This window comes from Symphalangus syndactylus, chromosome 5 (assembly GCF_028878055.3).
Source record: "Symphalangus syndactylus isolate Jambi chromosome 5, NHGRI_mSymSyn1-v2.1_pri, whole genome shotgun sequence".
NCBI lineage: Eukaryota > Metazoa > Chordata > Mammalia > Primates > Hylobatidae > Symphalangus > Symphalangus syndactylus.
In genome coordinates this window covers 118224409-118249458 of record NC_072427.2, presented here as the reverse complement: position 1 = coordinate 118249458, position 25050 = coordinate 118224409, and the positions used below count along the sequence as shown (strand labels likewise).

The 25050-nt window shown below is 37.5% G+C and overlaps 1 protein-coding gene across 2 annotated transcripts in view; it reads left to right on the top strand.

Annotated features, from left to right (window-relative positions):
* Window positions 1–25050, top strand: part of UNC13C (unc-13 homolog C) — a 663443-nt gene that overhangs the window by 459220 nt on the left and 179173 nt on the right. The window lies entirely within an intron of this gene.

Genomic DNA, 25050 nt, shown 5'->3' with positions numbered 1-25050 from the left:
CAGATGCTGGTGTAGATGTGGAAAAATAGGAATGTTTTTACACTGTTGGTGGGAGTTTAAATTAGTTCAGAAATAGTGGAAGACAATGTGGCAATTCCTCAAGGATCTAGGACCAGAAATACCATTTGACCCAGCAATCCCATTACTGGGTATATACACAAAGGGTTATAAATCATTCTATTACAAAGACACATGCACACATATGTTTATTGCAGCACTGTTCACAATATCAAAGACTTGGAACCAACCCAAATTCCCATCAGATAAACTGGATAAAATGTGGCACATATACACCATGGAATGCTATGCAGCCATAAAAAAGGATGAGTTTATGTCCTTTGCAGGGACATAGATGATGCTGGAAACTATCGTTCTTGGCAAAGTAACACAAGAACAGAAAACTAAACACCACATGTTCTCACTCATAAGTGGGAGTTGAACAGTGAGAACACATGAACACAGGGAGGGGAACATCACACACCAGGTCCTCTCAGTGGGTGGGGGACTGGGGAGGGGTAACATTAGAAGAAATACCTAATGTAGATGACGGGTTGATGGGTGCAGCAAACCACCGTGGCACATGTATACCTATGTAACAAAACTGCATGTTAGGCACAAGTATCCCAGAACTTAAAGTATAATAGATTTAAAAACTAATAAATAAAAATAAAAAAAGAAACTATCATCAGAGTGAACAGTCAACCTACAGAATGGGAGAAAACTTTTGCAATCTATCCATCTGACAAAGGGCTAATATCCAGACTCTACAAGGAACTTAAATAAATGTACAAGAAAAAAAACAAAACAAAAAAAATCAAAAAGTGGGCAAAGGATATGAACAGACACTTCTCAAAAAAAGACAGTTGTGTGGCCAAGAAACATATGAAAAAAAGCTCATCATCACTGGTCATTAGAGAAATGCAAGTAAAAACCACAATGAGACACCATCTAACACCAGTCAGAATGGTGATCATTAAAAAGTTAGGAAACAGCAGATGCTGGAGAGGATGTGGAGAAATAGAAATGTTTTTACACTGTTGGTGGGAATGTAAACTAGTTCAACCATTATGGAAGACAGTGTGGTGATTCCTCCAGGATCTAGAACTAGAAATACCATTTGACCCAGCAATCCCATTACTGGTTATATACACAAAGGATTATAAATCATTCTACTGTAAAGACACACGCACATGTATGTTTATTGCAGCACTATTTACAATAGCAAAGACTTGGAACCAACCCAAATGCCCATCAGTGACAGACTGGATAAAGAAAATGTGGCACACATACTACACCATGGAATACTATGCAGCCATAAAAAAGGATGAGTTCATGTCTCTTACGGGGGCATGGATGAAGCTGGAAACCATCATTCTCAGCAAACTAACACAGGAACAGAAAACCAAATACTGCATATTCTCACTCATAAGTGGGAGTTGAACAATGAGATCACATGGACACAGGGTGGGGAACATCACACACCAGGGCCTGTCGAGGGTTGGGGGGCAAGGGGAAGGAGAGCCTTAGGACAAAGACCTAATGCATATGGGGCTCAAAACCAGATGACGGGTTGATGGGTGCAGCAAACCACCATGGCACATGTATACCTATGTAACAAACCTGCACGTTCTGCACATGTATCTCAGAACTTAAAGTAAAATTAGGAAAAGAAAAAGAAAAAGAAATTTAGAAAAATAAAAGGAATAAAAATGCATTTTTGCTATGCAGTTATTGTATTAATTTTTTAATGAAAAAATTATAAGCAATAAGAGCATAACAAAATATTTTTATTTAAGCTGCTGGTTTTAAATATTAACACTGACACTATTAGTCCATAGCCTGCAAAATTTGCAATTTACATTTCTCTGATGGCTACCTACAATGAGATTATTTAGTTTATGTGCATATGCATTCACCAATTTGGCATGTCTGGTAACAAACTTGTCTTTTCCCCATTGTAAAATTAGCATCCCCTTGGATAATTGCTTTCACTGGTCACCGTTTTGCCCCAAATATTTTTTGTGTGTGTTGGCAAATACCCACAAAGTTCCAAAAGAGGAAATACATGTCCATCTTTAGCTATTTGATTATGCTCATAATATTTTAGTCACAAAACAATTACCAGCTGGCAAGCTTTACATACATATTCAATAGCATCTAAATATTGTTGTTACATCTATTATATAAGCTTCAAAGGAACTCACTCAACAGATGCTCTAAAATTTATAAAACTTGTAACTCTCAAAACATTTGGGCTTCTTGGTAATATAATCTGAGTCTAATCCATGACTGATTTGATTGTTCACATTACAGCTTTTCCTTCCTTAGATCTATCTAGTTTGTTTATTTTTCAGGTTCCCACATGTTCCATTTCTTCAGGATTGAGCCATTTTCCTATAAGTCACACCACAAAGTTGAATGATACAATAGCTTTTGAGGGGAGAGTCTTGCTAGGTTAGCACTTAAGGCATATCAGAGAGTAGTCAGTTAGTCCCATTCTGATCGATTGCAAACAGGAATACTGTTGACAAGGAACAATAATGATCACTCAGGGTCACACAGGTGGTTAGAACACAGAGGACATGTTTGAACCCATTATCTGCAGAGTCTATCCAGTATGGTTTCTGCTATGCATTTTATAGGATCATGATTAAGACCAAGTTTTGAAATCCATGAAATTCAAAGGATTTTAAGTAAGGTACTTAAAAGCAGCTCAAGGTTTTGCTACATTTTAGGTATACGATAAAAGCAATGTGTCATTCCTATGTCCTTCAATCTCTTACCTTGTATTCTTTGACTATCTAAAACTCATACATTTTTCTAGTTATCAGGAGTAAGTGCATTCATAAGAGGAAACTAGGGTAAAATACATTTCAAGTCATCACCAGTTTAGCCTCTTTACAAAATATTTGGTGAGGTTACTCTTAAGGAAAGCCTATATATAGACTCATCTATAGAAAAAAAAAAAGGCACATATCTGGAACAGCTCACATTAACTTTTCAATGTAAAATCACCTATCCAGCAGGTGTAGTCCCATAGAACTTCTAAACTGCATAAAGTCAGTGACTGAATCCTTCCAAACTCAATGGATTCTCTGAAGCGTGTCTTCTAATGGCTCTGATTCCTCTACTAAAATATGGGTGGAATATAAAGATGCCCAATTGTTTGCTTTTCTTCTAGTAAAGACTACAAGATGTGTCCATGTCTACAAGAGAGCTGCGTTTTAAACATTGAATTCTTTTGTCTAAGTCTTTGTGCTCACCAGTTGTAAGCAAGCACATTTTTAAAATGTAGATTTAAACGGGGTTGACCACTCTGCTCTAGTCAACATGAGGAGTCCTCTTTCCAAGTTCCTGGTTTCATATAACCAGAATCTTCTTCCAGTCTCTAAAATGGCAAGCAGAACATACCTTAATGTTTATGTCCTTGCCATCAAGGCATAATTTCTCTAATTTGATATCTAGGTAAAATTTCTCAATCTCTTAAACTGCTTATAATTTATACAACTATGAGTTGCAATTAGTACCTTTAGAGAGTTGGTGGTGAGGAAATATTTCTAGAATCCCCCAGCACATCAAGAATTTATCCTCTGCTCAAAGCTGTTTGTTCTTCTATATATCCTATTTTTAACCGTACTTGACAGCTTCACTCTGACCTCAATAACCCTTCAAGATCGCTAAGTCACATTAAGTTCTTCCCTCACCTTCACACTTTACTCAGAGTCCAAGCTCTTAACTCAATACTTTGTGTTGTTTGTAAATAGCATACTCAAATATATTTTTTAATTTAATGGGTTTTGAAAGTTTAACTTATAAAGTTCTCACCCTTAAGTATCTGGTTCTCTTACCCCTTCTTCTCATACTTACCTGTTACTGCACTAGATCAGGACAACATTATCTTCCTATAGAATCCTTCCTAGGTGCCAGGCCGCTCAAATTACCTATATCCTGCTCCTGTATAATATCCATCTAAACTCAACACATCTCTCTCACAATCTGTGTTACATGGAATAGTTTGAAATACAAAACACGTCACTGGGATACCAGTAATAACAGTAGTAAGTCCAAAATCTTTTAAACAAATTAATTACCTAATCCTTCATGAAAGTGCCATTTATGTGTAGGTGTGTTACTACTCCCAAAAGATCAGTAAGAACCCAGTGCCTTTGGTAGGTTTCTTTAGACTATGTAATCTAGAGTTTACATTAAAATATATAAAATAGGATAAAATTCTCTTCTTCAGGGAAAATGAAAGTTGATAATGATAATTTTGAAGAGTTATTTGACTTGTATATATTGCTCAATAATGATAGAAATAAATTTTAAATTTAAAATTTTAAATTACCAAGATCCTACCATCCTATTTTCTAGTCCTACATAAGCATACAAAATTTTACATAATTGTAATAATAGCATAGATGCATTTATGTATTTTCACATATTTTTATATTTTTGCATATTGATACAAAGTCTCAAGTTTTTTTATCAATATGTGATATTTGTACATATTTATGGGGTACATGTGATATTTTGTTCCATGCATATAATATGTAAGGATCAAGATAGGATATTTAGGGTATCCATCATCTCAAATATTTATCATTCCTATGAATTAGGAATATTTCAAATCCTTGCCTCTAGCTATTAATATTTTGAAATACACAATATGTTATTGTTGACTATTCTCACACTACTCTGCTGTTGAACATTGGAAATTATTTCTTCTATCTATTGTTGTAACCATTAACCAACTTCTCTTCATTTCACCCCTACTCCTACCCGTACACTCTTCTCAGTTTCTGGTATCTATCTCTCATGGTTTGGCTGTGTCCTCACCCAAATCTCATCTTAAATTGTAATCCCCATAATGTATCAAGGTAGGGACCGAGTAGGAGGTTATTGGGTTATGGGGGTGGGTTCCCCCATGCTGTTTTCTTGATAGTGAGCGAGTTCTCACAAGGTCTGATAGCCTTATAAGTGTCTAGAATTTCTCCTGCCTCTGCTTCTCTCTCCTCCTGTCATGTGAGAAGGTCCAAGGTCCCCCTTCACCCTCCATCATGATTGTAAGTTTCCTGAGGCCTTCCTAGCTTTGCAGAACTATGAGTCAATTAAATCTATTTCCTTTATAAATTACCCAGCCTTGGGTATTTCTTTATGGCAGTGTGAAAACAAACTAATACATTATCATCTACTCTCTAATGCTATGAGAATCACCTTTTTAGCTCCCATATATGAATGAGAACAGGCAGTACTGTCTTTCTGTGCCTGGCTTATTTCACCTAACATAATGACCTCCAGTTTCATTCATGTGGCTCCAAATGACATGATTTCATTCTTTTTTTATGGCTGAGTAGTATTCCATTGTGTATAAATACCACACCATCTTTATCCATCCATCCATTGATAGGTACTTGGATTGGTTTCATATCTTTTCTATTGTGACTAGTACTGCAAAAAAGATGGGGCTGTAGGTATCTATTTGATGTAGATAATTTCCTTTACTCTGAATAGATACCCAATAGTGGGATTGCTGGATTCTACAGTAGTTCTGTTTTTAGATTTTGGGGAAATCTCTGTACTGTTTTCCATAGTTGCTATACTAATTTACGTTTCCACCAGCAATGCATAAGTGTTCCCTTTTCTCTGTAACCCTGCCAGCATTTATCATTTTTTTATCTTTTTAATAATAGCTATTCTAACTGGGTTAAAATGATATCTCATTGTGGTTTTGATTTGCATTTCCCTGATGATTAGTGATGTCGAGCATTATTAATATACATGTTGACCATTTGTATGTCTTCTTTTGATAAGTGCCTATTCAGGTCCTTTGCCTACTTTTTGATGAGATTATTTTCTTACTGTTGAGTTATTTGAGTTCCTTCTATGTACTGAATATTTGTTCCTTGTAAAATGAATAGTTTGCAAATATTTTCTCTCATTCTACAGGTTGTCTCTTTACTCTGTTGGTTATTTCATTTGCTCTGCAGAAGCATTTTAGATTAATATAGTCCCAGTCATCTTTTTTTCTTTCTATTGCCTGTGCTTTTGAGGTATTAGCCCTGAAATTCTAGCCTAGACCAATATCTTGAAGTGTTTTCTCCAAGTTCTCTTCTAGCAGTTTTATTATAGTTTCAGGTCTTATGTTTAAGTGTTTAATCTATGTTTGGTTGATTTTTGTATATGGTGAGTGATAGGGGTCCAGTTTCGTTCTTCTACATATAGATGTCTAACTTTTCTAGCACCATTTATTTAAGAAGTTATTCTTTTCCTGATATATGCTCTTGGCACCTTTGGAGGGAATCAGTAGGCACCCTTATCAAAAATCACTTAGCTATAAATATGTGAATATATTTTAGGGTTCTGTATTGTGTTCCATTGTTCTATGTGTCTGTTTTTATACCAATACCATGCTATTTTGTTTACTATAGCCTTGTAATATGTTTTGAAGTCAGATACTGTGATGTCTCCAGCTTTGTTTTTTGATCTGAATTTCTTGGGCTATTTGGTGTCTTTTGTGGCTACATAGGAATTTTAGGATTATTTTTTCATTTATTTGGAAAACTACATTGGTATTTTAATAGTGCTTACACTTAAACTATTGATTGATTTACATGTATGATTGTTTTAACAATATTTCTTCTTGTAATCCATGAGCATGAGATATCTTTCTACTTGTGTAATTTTCATTTTCTTTCATCAGTGTTTTGTAGTTTTCATTGTAGAGTCTTTTATCATCTTTGTTTAATTTATTCTTAGGTATTTTTTCGTAGCTATTATAAATGGGATTTTCTTCTTTCTTTTTAAACTAGTTCATTATTATTGTATAGAAACACTATTGCATTTGTGTATTTACTTTGTATCTTGTAATTTTATTAATTTGTGTATACATTTTAAGAATTTTCTGATAGTCTTTTATTCTTTTCCAAATCTGTCTTCCACAAAGAGAGATAATTTGACTTATTCTTTTCCATTTTTGATGCCTTTTTTTCTTTTTCTTGCCTGATTGCTCTAGCAAGGACTTCCAGTACTAAATTGAATTGAATGAAATTAGGCATCTTTCACCACTTGTTCCAGTCCTTTTTTTTTTTTGAGATAGGATCTCACTCTGTCGCCCAGGCTGGAGTGCACTGTGGCTCCTGGGTTCAAGCAATTCTTCTGCCCCTGCCTCCTGAGTAGCTGGGATTACAGGCATCTGCCATCATGCCCAGCTAATTTTTGTATTTTTGTAGAGACCGGGGTTTCACAATGTTGGCTATGCTTGTCTTGAGCTCCTGACCTCAGGTGATCCACCTGCCTCAGCCTCCCAAAGTGCTGGGATTGCAGGTGTGAGTCACCACGCCCAGCCCCAGTTCTTAGAGGAAAGGCTTTCAGACATCCTCACCTAGTATGATGTTAGCTGTGGGTTTCTCATGTATAGTCTTTATTATGTTGAGTTATGTTCCTACTATGCCTAGTTTATTGAGAAGTTTTATCATGAAAGGATGCTTTTTCTACATGCATTGAGATGATCTTTTTTTGTCTTTCGTTCTTTGATGTGATGTATCATATTTATTGATTTACATATATTGAGCTATCATGGCATTCCTGGGATAAACCCCGCTTGTTCATATTGTGCTGTCTTTGTGATGTGCTGTTGGATTTGTTAGCTGGTATTTTGTTGAGGACTTTTGTATCTATGTTCATCAGGGATATTCGCCTGTAGTTTATTTTTGTTGTTGTGTCCTTTTCCGATTTTAGTATTGGGGTAATTCTGGCCTCATAGAATTCACTGGAAATAATTTTTTCCTCTTAATTTTTTGGTAATAATTTGAGGTTAATTGGTGTTAATTCTTCTTTATATATTTGCTAAAATTTGAGAGTGAAGTCATCTGGTTATGGGCTTTTCTTTCTTGACAGACTTTGTTACTGATTCAATCTCATTGCTCACTGTTGATCTGGTCAGGTTTTCTATTCTTCCTGATTCCATCCTGGAAGGTTATATGTGCCCAGGAATTTACCCATTTCCTCTAGGTTTTCCAGTTTGTTAGCATATAGTTGTTCATAATAGTCTCTGATATCTTTTACATTTCTGTGGTGTCAGTTATAATGTCTCTTTTTTCAATTTTGACTTTATTTGGATCTTTTTCTTTTATTCTTGGTTCATCAAGCTAATGGTTTATCAATTTTATCTTTTCAAAAATCAAATTTGTTTCATTGATCCTTTGTATTTTTTAGTCTCTTTTGTTTAGATTTAGTCTGATCTTTATTATTTCTTTCTTTCAACTAATTTTGGATTTGGTTTCTTCTTGCTTTTCTTGTTTCTTAAGGAGCAGCATTAGATTGTTTATTTAAAAAATCTTTTTACTTTTTTGATGTCAGCATTTATTGCTAAAAATTTCCCTCTTAGCACTGCTTTGACTTTATCACATACATTTTTCTATGCTGTGTTTCTATTTTTATTTGTTTCAATAAACGTTCTGATTTCCATCTTGATTGCTTCATTGACCCAATGATCATTCAGGAGCATGATTTATAAATTTTCATGTATTTGTATAGTTTCCAATACGTCCTCTTTGTATCGATTTCTAATTTTATTTTATTGTTGTATGAGAAGATACTTGATGTGATTTGATTTTTAAAATTTGTTAAGACTTGCTTTGCAGCTTAACATATACTCTATCTTGGATAATATTTCATATACTGATGAGAAGAATGTATACCCTGTAGCTGTTGAATAAACTGTTCTGTAAAGGTATATTAAGTTCATTTGCTCTAAAATTTAGTTTAAATTCAAAGTGTATTTATTAATTTTCTGTCTAGATGATCTGTCTAATACTGACAGTAAGTTCCCTATCATTATTTTATTGTAGCTCATCTTTCCCTTTAGATCTAATAATATCCACTTTATATGTCTGGATACTCCAGTATGGTTATGTATATATTTAGAGCTGTTATGTCCTCTTTCTGAATGATCCCTTATCATTATATAATAACCATCTTTGTTTCTTTTTATAGTTTTTATTTTACTTAAAATATGTTTTATCTGGTGTAAATATGACTTCTCCTACTCAATTTTTGTTGTTGTTGATGTGGAATATCATTTTTCATCCCTTTACTCTTGATATATGTATATATATACATATACATAATATATGTCATATATGCCATGTATACACATATATATGTATATGATATTTGTATATGTCTTTTTCATTCCTTTACTTTCAGTCTATATATGTCAGATACAGGAAAAGTGATCTTTTGTAGGCATGATATAATTGTATCACGTACTTTTATCCATTCATCCAGTCTGTATCTTTTAAGTAGGAAAATTTAATTTATTTCAATCCAAGGTTATCATTGATATATGAGATTTTGTTCCTGGTATATTGTTAATTGTTCACTGTATCATTTGTATATCCTTTGTTTCACTTTTTCTCTCCTATTATTTATTATTGTGGTTTGGGATTTTCTATAGTGGTAACATTTAAGTCCTTTCTCTTCTAATTTGTGTGCGTGTGCTCTACCAGTGGGTTTTATCCTTTTGTGCATTTTTGTGATGGTGGATGTCATCCATTCACTTCCAGGTGTAGAACTGGCTTAAGAGTTTCTTTTTTTTATATTTCTTTTATATATATATTTTTTATTATACTTTAAGTTCTAGAGTACATGTGCACAAGGTGCAGGTTTGTTACATATGTATACATGTGCCATGTTGGTGTGCTGCACTCATTAACTCATCCTTTACATTAGGTATATCTCCTAATGCTATCCCTCCCCCCTCCCCACACCCCACAACAGGCCCCGGTGTATGATGTTCCCCTTCCTGTGTCCAAGTGTTCTCATTGTTTAATTTCCACCTATGAGTGAGAACATGCGGTGTTTGTTTTTTTGTCCTTGCGATAGTTTGCTGAGAATGATGGTTTCCAGCTTCATCCATGCCCCCATAAAGGACATGAACTCATCATTCTTTAAGGCTGCATAGTATTCCATGGTGTATATGTGCCACATTTTCTCAATCCAGTCTATCATTGTTGGACATTTGGGTTGGATCCAAGTCTTTGCTACTGTGAATAGTGCCACAATAAACATACGTGTGCATGTGTCTTTATAGCAGCATGATTTATAATCCTTTGGGTATATACCCAGTAATGGCTGGGTCAAATGGTATTTCTAGGGAATGGGCACACAGTCTTCGGCAATGATTGAACTAGTTTACAGTCCCACCAACAGTGTAAAAGTGTTCCTATTTCTCCACATCCTCTCCAGCACCTGTTGTTTCCTGACTTTTTAATGATCACCATTCTAACTGGTGTGAGATGGTATCTCATTGTGGTTTTGATTTGCATTTCTCTGATGGCCAGTGATGATGAGCAATTTTTCATGAGTCTGTTGGCTGCATAAATGTCTTCTTTTGAGAAGTGTCTGTTCATATCCTTCGCCTACTTGTTGATGGAGTTATTTTTTTCTTGTCAATTTGTTTGAGTTATTTGTAGATTCTGGATATTAGCCCTTTGTCAGATGAGTAGATTGCAAAAATTTTATCCCATTCCCTAGATTGCCTGTTCACTCTGATGGTAGTTTCTTTTGCTATGCAGAAGCTCTTTAGTTTAATTAGATCCCATTTGTCAATTTTGGCTTTTGTTGCCATTGCTTTTGGTGTTTTAGACATGAAGTCCTTGCCCATGCCTATGTCCTGAATGGTATTGCCTAGGTTTTCTTCTAGGGTTTTTATGGTTTGAGGTCTAACATTTAAGTCTTTCATCCATCTTGAATTAATTTTTGTATAAGGTGTAAGGAAGGGATCTAGTTTCAGCTTTCTTCATATGGCTAGCCAGTTTTCCCAGCCCCATTTGTTGAATAGGGAATCCTTTCCCCATTTCTTGTTTTTGTCAGGTTTGTCAAAGATCAGATAGTTGTAGATGTGTGGTATTATTTCTGAGGGCTCTGTTCTGTTCCATTGGTCTGTATCTCTGTTTTGGTACCAGTACCATGCTGTTTTGGTTACTGTAGCCTTGTAGTATAGTTTGAAGTCAGGTAGCATGATGCCTCCAGCTTTGTTCTTTTGGGTTAGGATTGACTTGGCAATGTGGGCTCTTCTTTGGTTCCATATGAACTTTAAAGTAGTTTTTTCCAATTCTGTGAAGAAAGTCATTGGTAGCTTGATGGGGATGGCATTGAATCTATAAATTACCTTGGGCAGTATGGCCATTTTCCCAATATTGATTCTTCCTCTCCATGAGCATGGAATGTTATTCCATTTGTTGGTATCCTCTTTTATTTCTTTGAGCAGTGGTTTGTAGTTCTCCTTGAAGAGGTCCTTCACATCCCTTGTAAGTTGGATTCCTAGGTATTTTATTCTCTTTGAAGCAATTGTGAATGGGAGTTTACTCATGATTTGGCTCTCTCTTTGTCTGTTATTGGTGTATAAGAATGCCTGTGATTTTTGCACATTGATTTTGTATCCTGAGGCTTTGCTGAAGTTGCTTAGCAGCTTAAGGAGATTTGAGGCTGAGATAACGGGATTTTCTAGATATACAATCATGTCATCTGCAAACAGGGACAATTTGACTTCCTCTTTTCCTCATTGAATACCCTTTATTTCTTTCTCCTCCTGATTGCCCTGGCCAGAACTACCAACACTATGTTGAATAGGAGTGGTGAGAGAAGGCATCCCTGTCTTGTGCCCATTTTCAAAGGGAATGCTTCCAGTTTCTGCCCATTCGGTATGATATTGGCTGTGGGTTTGTCATAAATAGCTCTTATTATTTTGAGATACATCCCATCAATACCTAATTTATTGAGAGTTTTTAGCATGAAGGGCTGTTGAATTTTGTCAAAGGCCTTTTCTGCATCTATTGAGATAATCATGTGGTTTTTGCCTTTGGTTCTGTTTATGTGCTGGATTATGTTTATTGATTTTCATATGTTGAACCAGCCTTGCGTCCCAGGAATGAAGCCCACTTGATCATCGTGGATAAGCTTGTTGATGTGCTGCTGGTTTCGGCTTGCCAGTATTTTATTGAGGATATTTGCATCTATGTTCTTCAAGGATATTGGTCTGAAATTCTCTTTTTTGGTTGTGTCTCTGCCAGGCTTTGGTATCAGGATGATGCTGGCCTTATAAAATGAATTAGGGAGGATTCCCTCTTTTTCTATTGATTGGAATAGTTTCAGAAGGAATGGTACCAGCTCCTCCTTGTACCTCTGGTAGAATTCGGCTGTGAATCCGTCTGGTCCTGGACTTTTTTTGGTTGGTAGGCTATTAATTATTGCCTCAATTTCAGAGCCTGTTATTGGTCTATTCAGAGATTCAACTTCTTCCTGGTTTAGTCTTGGGAGGATGTATGTGTTGAGGAATTTATCCATTTCTTCTAGATTTTCTAGTTTATTTGCATAGAGGTGTTTATATATTCTCTGATGGTAGTTTGTATTTCTGTGGGATCAGTGGTGATATCCCCTGTATCATTTTTTATTGTGTCTATTTGATTCTTCTCTCTTTTCTTCTTTATTAGTCTTGCTAGTATTCTATCGATTTTGTTGATCTTTTCAAAAAACCAGCTCCTGGATTCATTGATTTTTTGAAGGGTTTTCTGTGTTTCTATCTCCTTCATTTCTGCTTTGATCTTACTTATTTCTTGCCTTCTGCTAGCTTTTGAATTTGTTTGGTCTTGCTTCTCTAGTTCTTTTTTTTTTTTTTTTTTTGAGACCGAGTCTCGCTGTCGCCCAGGCTGGAGTGCAGTGGCGCGATCTCGGCTCACTGCAGGCTCCGCCCCCCGGGGTTCACGCCATTCTCCTGCCTCAGCCTCCCGAGTAGCTGGGACTACAGGCGCCCGCCATTTCACCCGGCTAATTTTTTTGTATTTTTAGTAGAGACGGGGTTTCACTGTGTTGGCCAGGATGGTCTCGATCTCCTGACCTCATGATCCACCCGCCTCGGCTTGTGATGTTAGGGTGTCAATTTTAGATCTTTCCTGCATTCTTTGTGGACATTTAGTGCTATAAATTTCCCTCTACACACTGCTTTAAATGTGTCCCAGAGATGCTGGTATGTTGTGTCTTTGTTCTCATTGGTTTCAAAGAACATCTTTATTTCTGCCTTCATTTCGTTATGTACCCAGTAGTCATTCAGGAGCAGGTTGTTCAGTTTCCATGTAGTTGAGCGGTTTTGAGTGAGTTTCTTAATCCTGAGCTCTAGTTTGATTGCACTATGGTCTGAGAGACAGTTTGTTATAATTTCTGTTCTTTTACATTTGCTGAGTTGTGCTTTAATTCCAACTATGTGGTCAATTTTGGAATAAGTGCGGTGTGGTGCTGAGAATAATTTATATTCTGTTGATTTTGGGTGGAGAGTTCTGTTGATGTCTATTAGGTCCGCTTGGTGCAGAGCTGAGTTCAATTCCTGGATATCCTTGTTAACTTTCTGTCTCATTGATTTGTCTAATGTTGACAGTGGGGTGTTAAAGTCTCCCATTATTGTTGTGTGAGAGTCTAAGTCTCTTTATAGGTCTCTAAGGACTTGCTTTATGAATCTGGGTGCTCCCATATTGGGTGCATGTATATTTAGGGTAGTTAGCTCTTCTTGTTGAATTGATCCCTTTACCATTATGTAATGGCCTTCTTGTCTCTTTTGATCTTTGTTGGTTTAAAGTCTGTTTTATCAGAGACTAGGATTGCAACCCCTGCCTTTTTTGTTTTCCATTTGCTTGGTATATCTTCCTCCGTCCGTTTATTTAGATCCTATGTGTGTCTCTGCACATGAGATGGGTTTCCTGAATACAGCACACTGATGGGTGCTCACTCTCTATCCAATTTGCCAGTCTGTGTCTTTTAATTGGGGCATTTAGCCTATTTACATTTAAGGTTAATATTGTTATGTGTGAATTTGGTCCTGTCATTATGATGTTAGCTGGTTATTTTGCTCGTTAGTTGATTCAGTTTCTTCCTAGCCTCGATGGTCTTTACAATTTGGCACGTTTTTGCAGTGGCTGGTACCATTTGTTCCTTTCCATGTTTAGTGCTTCCTTCAGGAGCTCTTTTAAGGCAGGCCTGGTGGTGACAAAATCTCTCAGCATTTGCTTGTCTGTAAAGTATTTTATTTCTCCTTCACTTATGAAGCTTCGTTTGGCTGGATATGAGATTCTGGGTTGAAAATTCTTTTCTTTAAGAATGTTGAATATTGGCCCCCACTCTCTTCTGGCTTGTAGAATTTCTGCCGAGAGATCAGCTGTTAGTCTGATGGGCTTCCCTTTGTGGGTAACCCGACCTTTCTCTCTGGCTGCCCTTATTATTTTTTCCTTCATTTCAACTTTGGTGAATCTGACAATTATGTGTTTTGGAGTTGCTCTTCTCGAGGAGTATCTTTGTGGTGTTCTCTGTATTTCCTGAATTTGAATGTTGGCCTGCCTTTTTAGGTTGGGGAAGTTCTCCCGAATAATATCCTGCACAACCTGGTTCCATTCTCTCCATCACTTTCAGGTACACCAATCAGACATAGATTTGGTCTTTTTACATAGTCCCATATTTCTTGGAGGCTTTGTTTGTTTTATTTTGTTCTTTTTTCTCTAAACTTCCCTTCTGGCTTCATTTCATTCATTTGATCTTCAATCTCTGATACCCTTTCTTCCAGTTGATCGAATCAGCTACTGAAGCTTATGCATTCGTTACGTAGTTCTCGAGCCATGGTTTTCAGCTTCATCAGGTCCTTTAAGGACTTCTCTGCATTGGTTATTCTAGTTAGCCATTCGACTAATCTTTTTTCAAGGTTTTTAACTTCTTTGCAATGGGTTCAAACTTCCTCCTTTAGCTTGAAGAAGTTTGATCGTCTGAAGCCTTCTCTCAGCTCATCAAAGTCATTCTCCATCAAGCTTTGTTCCTTTGCTGGTGAGGAGCTGCGTTCCTTTGGGGGAGGAGAAGCGCTCTGATTTTTAGAAATTTCAGCTTTTCTGCTCTGTTTTTTCCCCATCTTTGTGGTTTTATCTACCTTTGGTCTTTGGTGATGGTGACGTACAGGTGGGGTTTTGGTGTGGATGTCCTTTCTGTTTGTTAGTTTTCCTTCTAACAGTCAGGACCCTCAGCTCCAGGTCTGTTGGAGTTTGCTGGAGGTCCACTCCAGACCCTGTTTGCCTGGGTATCAGCAGCGGAGGCTGCAAAACAGTGAATATTGCTGAACAGCGAATGTTGCTGCCTGATTGTTCCTCTGTAAGTTTCGTCTCAGAGGGATATCTGGCCATGTGAGGTGTCAGTCTGTCCCTACTGGGGGGTGCCTCCCAGTTAGGCTACTCAGGAGTCAGGGACACACTTGAGGAGGCAGTCTGTCCATTCTCAGATCTCAAACACTGTGCTGGGAGACCACTACTCTCTTCAAAGCTGTCAGACAGGGACATTTAAGTCTGCAGAGGTTTCTGCTGCCTTTTGTTCAGCTATGCCCTGCCCCCAGAGGTGGAGTCTACAGAGGCAGGCAGGCCTCCTTGAGCTGCAGCGGGCTCCACCCAGTTCCAGCTTCCTGGCTGCTTTGTTTACCTACTCAAGCCTCAGCAATGGTGGGCGTCCCTCCCCCAGCCTCGCTGCCGCCTTGCAGATGGATCTCAGACTGCTGTGCTAGCAATGAGCGAGGCTCTATGGGCATGGGACCCTCCGAGCCAGACGCGGGATATAATCTCCTGGCATGCCGTTTGCTAAGACCATTGGAAAAGCACAGTATTAGGGTGGGAGTGACCCGATTTTCCAGGTGTTGACTGCCACAGCTTTGGTTGGCTAGGAAAGGGAATTCCCTGACCCCTTGTGCTTCCCGGGTGAGGCGATGCCTCGCCCTACTTCAGCTCATGCTCCGTGCACTGCACCCACTTTCCTGCCCCCACTGTCTGACAAGCCCCAGTGAGATGAACCCGATGCCTCAGTTGGAAATTCAGAAATCACCCATCTTCTGTGTTGCTCACACTGGGAGCTGTAGACTGGAGCTGTTCCTATACAGCCATCTTGGAACCACCCAAGAGTTTCTTTTAGGGTCAGTCTAGTGATGAATTGCCTCAGTTTTTGCTTGTCAAGGAGACTTTATTTTCCTTTATTTATGAAGGATAACTTTACTGTGTATAATATTTATGGTGGATACTTTCTTTTTCTTTTCAGCACTTTGAATATATCATCTCTGTAAGAGATGTAAGCTTCTACCTATTATTTTTTTAAATAGAGTTTTTTAAATATTTTTTCCTCTCCTGGGTCTCTGAAAATTCACATATTTAGTCATTTTATGCTAAATAGTTTATTGTAGGGTCAGTCTAGTGATGAGGAATTACCTCAGTTTTTGCTTGTCAGGGAAAAAGTTTATTTTGCTTTTATTTATGAAGGGTAAATTTTTGGGGTATAGTATTTTTGGTGGATACTTTTTTCAGCCTTTTGAATATATCATCTATATAAGAGATGTAAGCTTCTACCTAATATTTTGTTGAGTAGGTTTTTTTTTTATTTTTTCCTCTCCTTCTGGGCCTCTGAAAATTTACATGTTTAGTCCTTTTATGCTGTCCCATATGTCATGTAGGCTTTGTTTCTTCTCTTTTTAAAAAAATTGTCTGACTGGATTATTTTAAAGACCCGTCTTTAAGTTCTGAAATTCTTTCTTCTGCTGGATCTAGTCTTTTTTTGAATAAATGCATTTTTTACTTCAGTGAATTCTTCAGTTCTAGGATTTTTTGGTTATTTTATATTATAGCTATCTCTTTTGCACATTTCTCTACATATCCTGAATTGTTTTTCTGATTTCTTTGTATTAGTTATCTGTATTGGGTTGTTCCTTACTGACCTTATTTAATATCATTAGTTTTAATTTTTCTGATATTTGATAAATTTCTTTTTCATTGGAATTTGTAGCTGCAGAATTATTGTTTTTTTTGGAAGTGTCATATTTCCTTCGTCACGTTTCTTGTGTCCTTATCTTGGTATCTGTGCACCTGATATAAAAGTTGCCTCTTCCAATTTTTTGATTTGCTTTCATAGGGAAGGACTTCATAGCGAAGATGTTTCTGTGATTTTGGTTAGGTAGGGAACATTGGCTTTGATTCTGGGTGCATGCAGTAGTGTATTATTTGTATCATTTATTTGACTGTGCACAGCCAAATCAGTGGTATCTGTGGTATCCGTGATTTCCTCAGTGACTTAGGGTGTGATTCTTAGTGGAGGCTATGGTGGAGCTTTGCTTGGGATGGGGACATCATCTGAGTGAGTCCTCAGATCCCGGTGTGAGCAGTGATGGGGCAAATGTAGCTGTTCTTGAGCCCAAGAGCAATGTACATTGGCCTCTGTATTGGCAGGTCCAGGAGGGCCAACTCTTGGATCTCCACTTGGTTTGCTCAGATGCTGGCAGTGGTAGCAGTGGCTCAGGTAGGTGGGTGGGTCCTTGTGTCCCTGGATAGTGCATGGATGATGGCAGTTATAGTGGTGGCTCAATGCTCTGGTTCCCAAGACATCTGCACTGGTATTGAACATGGCTGTGACAGGCTGGGCAAGCTGGTCTTCTGTCCCACAGTGGTGGCAACAGCAGGTTGGATGGGCCCATCTTCAGCTGCCGAGAGGAATGCTTAGGTGCAAATGCTGGTGGATAGGGCAGGACAATCCCAAGATTCCTGGACAGCATGCTCAGGTACTAGGGGAAGTTGGAGAAAGCCAGGTTGGGAAAACCTATCCTCAGAGCTCCCCATGGTGCATAGAGGTTGGCTATGGTCAGATGGAGTGGTCCTCAGACCCCAGCAGCATGCTTTTGTGGAGATGGCTGCATCTGCACTGTGGCCCTGCTACTGCTAAGGGCCAAGTTGCTTTCAGTGTCAGCAGCCATAGGTAGCTGGCTGGGGAGTATGCACTTTGGCCCCAGGTGGCAGCTGCCAGTGGAGCAGCCACTTTTCTATGTGCATGAAAATGGACAGCAGCCCTTCTTTGTGGGAAAATAGGGTTGCTGCCAGTGGCTCACACTTTAGCCCAGGTGGCAGTAGCCAGCAGCAGCAGTGGCTCTCAGCAGGGGATGACAATGGGATTCTAAGGGTGTGGAAATGCAGAGGCTGTTGGGGCCCAGGACAGGATGCATTCTGGTGGTGGCTAGGTTCTCAAAATGGCACCATTGTATAGCTGCTTAGGGCTTGAGTTTCCAGTATGGGGGACCAAGCCTGAGCTCTCTCTCTCTCCCTAAAGCAATGCCATTGCAGTCTCCAGGCAGCTCTCTATGTTTATCTCTGTGCCCACAAGTGTCAAGAAACATTCCCTTGGTAGGATTGGAGGGGTCCATGGTGGGAATGTAGACTGCTAGGGATCACTCACTTACTCTTTTCCTGCACTGTGGAGTCTCATTGGGCTCCCAGATGATACTAGCTGAACAGGCTACCTTGCTTCTCTGTCCTTCCTTCTTTTATATGTATCCTGTCACTTCTCTGTTGAATCCTGATGTTCTCTCTTAGAGGATCTATTGAAAGCATGATTACCAACTCATTATTTGTTAGATGCCTCTACTCAGCCATCTTGAAATCCCTCTTCAGATGGTTACACAATATTCCACCAAATCCATAACCTTCAGCTTTTTAACTACACCCTATATTTGGATAATCAGGTTGTTAGATTTTTTAAGTACTGTAAATAATGCTACAGTAAAAAGTTCTTGTATTTTGCCTTTTCCTCATTTTGTTTACATCTTTGTGCAAATTATCAGGAATGAATTTACTGAGTCAGAGATGATTAACATGATATACCTTTTGAAATTTTCTAATGTTTTCAACAGTTTTCACTGCCACCAGCTATAGACAGATATTCTCATTTAAGCACACTTTTGACAAAATGGAATGTAGGAATTACTTTTTTTGATATAGTATATTATTTTTAATTTAGATGAAATACACATAAAATTTATCATTTTAAAGTATACAGTTCAGTGGCATTTAGTTATTCACAATGTTGTGCAACGAGCACCCCATCTAGTTCCAAAATATTGTCAGTTTCCCCCTCCCTCAGCATCTGGTAACCATCTATTTACCTTCTAGCTCTGTGGATTGGCATATTCCAGACATTTCATATAAATGCAATCATAAAATATGTTGCCTTGTGTCTGGCTTCCCTCACTTAGCATAATGTTTTCAAGGTTTACCCATATTGTAACATGTATTAGTACTTTATTCTTTTTTATATTTTTTTATTGTGATATGTATATATAAAATACAATTTACCATTTTAACCATTAATATGTGTACAAATCAGTGGCATGAGGTGCTACATTCACAATGTTGTGCTACTATCACCATCTATTTTCAGGACTTTTTCATCTTCATCCCCAAGAGAAACTCTGTACCCAATGAACAATAACTCCCTGGCAGGGTGCACTGGCTTACGTCTGTAATCCCAGCACTTTGGGAGGCCAAAGCAGGCAGATCACCTGAGGTCAGGAGTTCGAGACCAGCCTAGCCAACATGGTGAAACCCCGCCTCTACTAAAAATACCAAAAGTTAGCCGGGCGTGTTGGTGGGCACCTGTAATCCCAAGCTCTCAGGAGGCTGAGGCTGGAGAATCACTTGAACCTGGGAGGTGGAGGTTGCAATGAGCTGAGATCACACCATTGTACTCCAGCCCAGGCAACAATAGTGGAAAAAAAAAAAAAGAAAACAATAACTCCCCATGCCCTTCCTCCAAGCCCCTGATATCTTCTATTCTACTTTCTTTCTCTATACATTTACCTATTCTGAGTACCTCATGTAGGTGGAATCATACAATATGTGCATGGCCTTTTGTGTCTGGCTTCTTTCACTCAAGGTAATGTTTTCAAGTTTCATCCACAGTGTAGCAACTCCAAGTACTCCATCTCTTTTTTAAATTTTATTTATTTATTTATTCATTCATTCATTCAGTAGTTTTGGGGAAACAGGTTGTGTTTGTTTACATGGATACATTCTTTAGTGGTGATTTCTGAGATCTTGGTGCACCCATCAACTCAGTAGTATACACTACATCAAAAATGTAGTCTTTTATCCCTTACCCCCTCCCACCCTTGCCCCCAAGTCTCCAGAGTTCATTATATCATTATGATGTTGCATTATCATAGCTTACCTCCCACTTATAAGTGAGAACATATGATCTTTGGTTTTCCATTCCTGAGTTACTTCACTTAGAATAATGGTCTCCAGCTCCATCTAGGTTGCTGTGAATGCCATTATTTCATTCCTTTCTATGGCTGAGTCATATTCCTCTCTCTCTCTCTTTTGGCAGTGTGGTCATCCTCATAATGTTGGTCCTACCCATCCATGAGCATGGGATATGTTTCCATTTGTTTGTATCATCTATTTCTTTCAGCAGTGTTTTGTAGTTTTCCTTATAGAGGTCTTTCACCTTTTTTGTTATGTTTACTCCTATGTATTTTATTTATTTATTTATTTATTTATTTGCAGTTGTTGCAAAAGGGTTTGAGTTCTTGATTTGATTCTCATCTTGGTCACTACTGGTGTATAGCAGTGCTCCTAATTTGTGTACATTGATTTTGTATCCTGAAGCTTTACTCAATTCGTTTATCAGATCTAGGAGCTTTTTGAATGAGTTTTTAGGGTGTTCTAGGTATATGATCATATCATCAGTAAATAATGACAGTTTGACTTCCTCTTTACTGATTTGGATGCCCTTCATTACTTTCTCTTGTCTGACTGCTCTGACTAGGACTTCCAGTACTATGTTGAATAGAACTGGTGAAAGTGGGCATCCTTGTCTAGTTCCAGTTCTCAGATGGAATGCCTTCAACTTTTCCCTGTTCAGTATAATGTTGGCTGTGGTTTGTCATAGATGGCTTTTATTACCTTAAAATATGTCCCTTCTATGCTGATTTTACTGAGGGTTTTAATCAGGAAGGGATGCTGGATTTTATCAAATTCCATTTCTGTGTCTATTGAGATGATCATATAATTATTGTTTTTAATTCTGTTTATGTGGTGTATCACATTTACTGACTTGCATATGTTAAACCAACCATGCATCCTTGGTATGAAACCCTCTTAATTATGGCATGTTATCTTTTTGACATGCTGTTGGATTCAGATAGCTAGTATTTTGTTGAGATTTTTTGCATTTATGTTCATCACGGATATGTTTCTGTAGTTTTCTTTTTTTATTATGTCCTTCTCTTGTTTGGGTATTACAGTGATACTGGCTTCATAGAATGATTTAGGGAGGATTTCTTCTTTCTCTATCTTTTGGAATAGTTTGAGTGGGATTGGTACCCATTCTTCTTTGAATGTCTTATAGAATTCAGCTGTGAATCCATCTGGCCATGGACTTTTTTTTGGCAATTTTTTTAAAGACTATTTTGATCTTGCCACTTGTTCTTGCTCTGTTCCGGGTTTCTATTTTTTCCTGGTTTAATTTAGGAGGCTTGCATCTTTCCAGGACTTTATCCATATCCTCTAGGTTTTCTAGTTTGTGTGCATATAGGTGTTCAAAGTTGCCTTGAATGATCTTTTATATTTCTGTGGTATCAGTTGTAATATCTCCCATTTTGTTTCTAATTGAGCTTATTTGGATCTTCTCTCTTCTTTTTCTTGGTTAATCTCACTAATGATCTTTTGATTTTGTTTATCTTTTTAAAGAACCAGCTTTCTGTTTAATTTATCTTTTGTATTTTTTTGTTTCAATTTCATGTAGTTCTGCTCTGCTTTTTGGGTTTTTTTTCTTTTTTTTTTTTTTCTGCTACTGGATTTGGGTTTAGTTTGTCCTTGTTTCTCCAGTTCCTTGAGGTGTGAGCTTATATTGTCTACTTGTGCTGTTTCAGATATTTTGATGTAGGCATTTAAGCTATTAATGTTCCTTTAAGCACCACTTTTGCTTTATCCCACAGGTTTTTATTGGTTGTGTCATAATTATCATTAGGTTCAAGGAATTTTTAATTTTCCATCATGATTTCATTGTTGATCCAAATATCATTTGGGGCAGATTATTTAATTTTTATGTATTTGTATAGTTTAATAGTTCCTTTTGGAGTTAATTTCCAATTTTATTTCACTGTGGTCTGAGAAAGTACTAGATATAATTTTAATTTTCTTAAATTTATTGAGACTTGTTTTGTGGCCTATCATATGGTCTGTCTTGGGGAATTTCCCATGTGCTGGTGAAAAGAATGTATATTCTGCAGTTGTTGGTTAGAATGTTCTGCAAATATTTGTTAAATCCATTTGTTCTAGTATATAATTTAAGTCCATTGTTTCTTTGTTGACTTTTGGTCTTGATGACCTGTCTAGTGCTGTCAGTGGAGTTGACATTGAAATCTCTCGCTTTTATTTTGTTGCCATCTATCTCATTTCTTAGATATAGTAATAATTGTCTTATAAATTTGGGATCTCCAGTGTTAGATGCATATATATTTAGGATTGTGATATTTCCTATTAGACTAACCCTTTTATCATTATAGAATGTCCCTCTGTCTTTTTTAAACTATTGTTGCTTTAAGTTTAAGGTCTTCTCTTTTTTTTGGAAAAAAGAGTAGCTACTCCTGCTCACTTTTGGATTCCATTTCCATGGAATATCTTTTCCACCCCTTTACCTTAAGTTTATGTGTATCCTTCGCTATTAGGTGAGTCTCTTAAAGACAGCAGATACTTGATTGGTGGGTTTTTATCCATTCTGCCATTCTGTATCTTTTTAGTGGAGCATTTAGGCCATTTATATTCAACGTTAGTATCAAGATGTGAGGTACTGTTCTATTCTTCATAACAGCTGTTGACTTAATATCTCTTTTTCATTGTGTTATTGATTTATAGGTCCTGTTGATTTATGCTTTAAAGGGGTTCTATTTTGGTGTATTTTGAAGTTTTGTTTCAAGACTTAAAATTCTTTTTAACAGTTCCTGTAGTGCTGGCTTGGTAGTGGTGAATTCTCTCAGCATTTGTCTGAAAAAGACTTTCTCTCTCCTTCACTTATGAAGCTTAGTTTCTCTGGATACAACATTCTTGGCTGGTAACTATTTTGTTAAGGAGGCTGAAGAAGGGACCTCAGTCCCTTCTGGCTTGCAGTTTTTCTGTTGAGAAATTTACCATTAATCTGAAATCTACTGTTTCCTTTATAGGTTACCTGGTGCTTTTGTCTTATAGCCCTTAAGATTCTTTCCTTTGTCTTAACTTTAGATAACCTAATGACTATGTCCCTAGGTGATGATCCTTTTGAGATGAATTTCCCGGGTGTTCTTTGACCTTCTTGTATTTGATGTGAAGATCTTTAGCAGGACCACGGGAGTAATTGTTGATTATTCCCTCAAATAAGTTTTCCAAACTTTTTTATTTTTCTTCCGCCACAGGAATGTCAATTATTCTTACATTTGGTTGTTTAACATAATCCCAAGTTTCTTGGAGGTTTTGTTCATTTTTTTCTCTTGTTTCTTTGTCTTTGTCAGATTGAGTTAATTTGAAAGCCTTGTCTTTGAGTTCTGAAGTTTATTCTTCTAATTATTCAATTCTATTGTTGAAACTTTTCAGTATAATTTGCATTTTTCTAAGCGTGTCTTTTATTTCCAGAAGTTGTGCTCATCTTTTCTTTATGATGTCTATTTATCTGAAGACTTTTGCATCCATTTTTTTTTTATTTCTTTAAGTTACTTTTCACCTTTCTCTGGTGCCCCCTTGAGTAGCTAAATAATAATAATCAAACTTCTGAATTCTTTATCTGGTAATTCAGAGATTTCTTCTTGGTTTGGATCCATTACTGGAGAGCTAGTGTGATATTTTCTGAGTGTTATAGAACCATGTTTATTCATATTACCAGAATTACTTCTCTGGTTCCTTCTAATTTAGGTAGACTGTTTCAGGGGACAGATCTGCGGCTCAAGGACTGCCGTTCAGATTATTTTGTCCCATTGGGTGATCCCTTGATATGGTGCTCTCCCCCTAGGAATGGGGCTTCCTGAAAGCCAGACTTGAGTGATTGTTATTGCCCTTCTAAGTTTGTCCATCCAGTAGGGCTACTGGGCTCTGGGCTTGTGCTGTGGAATGTTTGTAAAGAGTCCTGTGATGTGATCCATCTTCATGTCTCCCAGCCATGGATACCGGCACCTGCTCCAGTGGAGGTGGCACGGGAGTTAAGTGGACTCTGTGGGAGTCCTTGATTGTAGTTTTGTTTAGTGTGCTGGTTTTCTTGAATGCTGGTTATGCTAGCAGTGAAGTTGTCACTTGAACAGACTCAGGACCTCTGATTAGCCAGGGTATTGCTGGCGGTGGAATTAGCTGTTGTCTTCTCCTTCATTGGAGCAGGGTTGTTCTGTTATGAGTGGTTGCAATGGCTCAAGTTGGCTGGCCTCCAGCCAGGAAGTGGCACTTTCAAGAGAGCACCAGCTCCAGTAATAGAAGGGGAATATAATCTTGCCCTAAGTTGGCCAGGATAAGTACTCAGGTTTCTCAGGCAATGGGCAGGGCCATAGAGCTCCCAAGAGTTTATGACCTTTGTCTTCAGAGTTTTCCAGCTGTCTTGCAGCATTTGCAGTAGCAAGCCGCTTCTTTCAAAGGGTCTGTGAATTTTTTCGGTTTTTCTGGTATGTTCTTGCAGTGGTTCTTGGAGCAAAACTTCACAAAATGAATCTCCACACACTCTTCTGTTCATCCAAGTGGGAGCTGCACATTAGTCCTCTTTCCTATTGGCCATTTTCCTCTCAAGTCTAGAATATAGGAATAACTTTAAATTTGCTGTTGTAATAGTTATAAGTTAGAACCTTATTGTTCGTTTATATTTTTTATTTCTTTTATAACAAAAGAGTGGAACATATTTTATGTTTGTGACTAATTTTATTTCTTGCATTTTTATTCATGACTTTCCCCTTAAATATTGGTCTTCAATTCAATCAATATTGTTTGAATTTCTTATTTTTATGACGTATTTATAAAATATAATTTTTAAAACAATTGCTGCATATATTTTTCTTAGGATATTTTTATTCAAGTTATATATATATTTATTTATTTTATTGTACTTTAAGTCTTAGGGTACGTGTGCACAATGTGCAGGTTTGTTACATGTGTATCCATGTGCCATGTTGGTGTGCTGCACCCATTAACTCGTCATTTAGCATTAGGTGTATCTCCT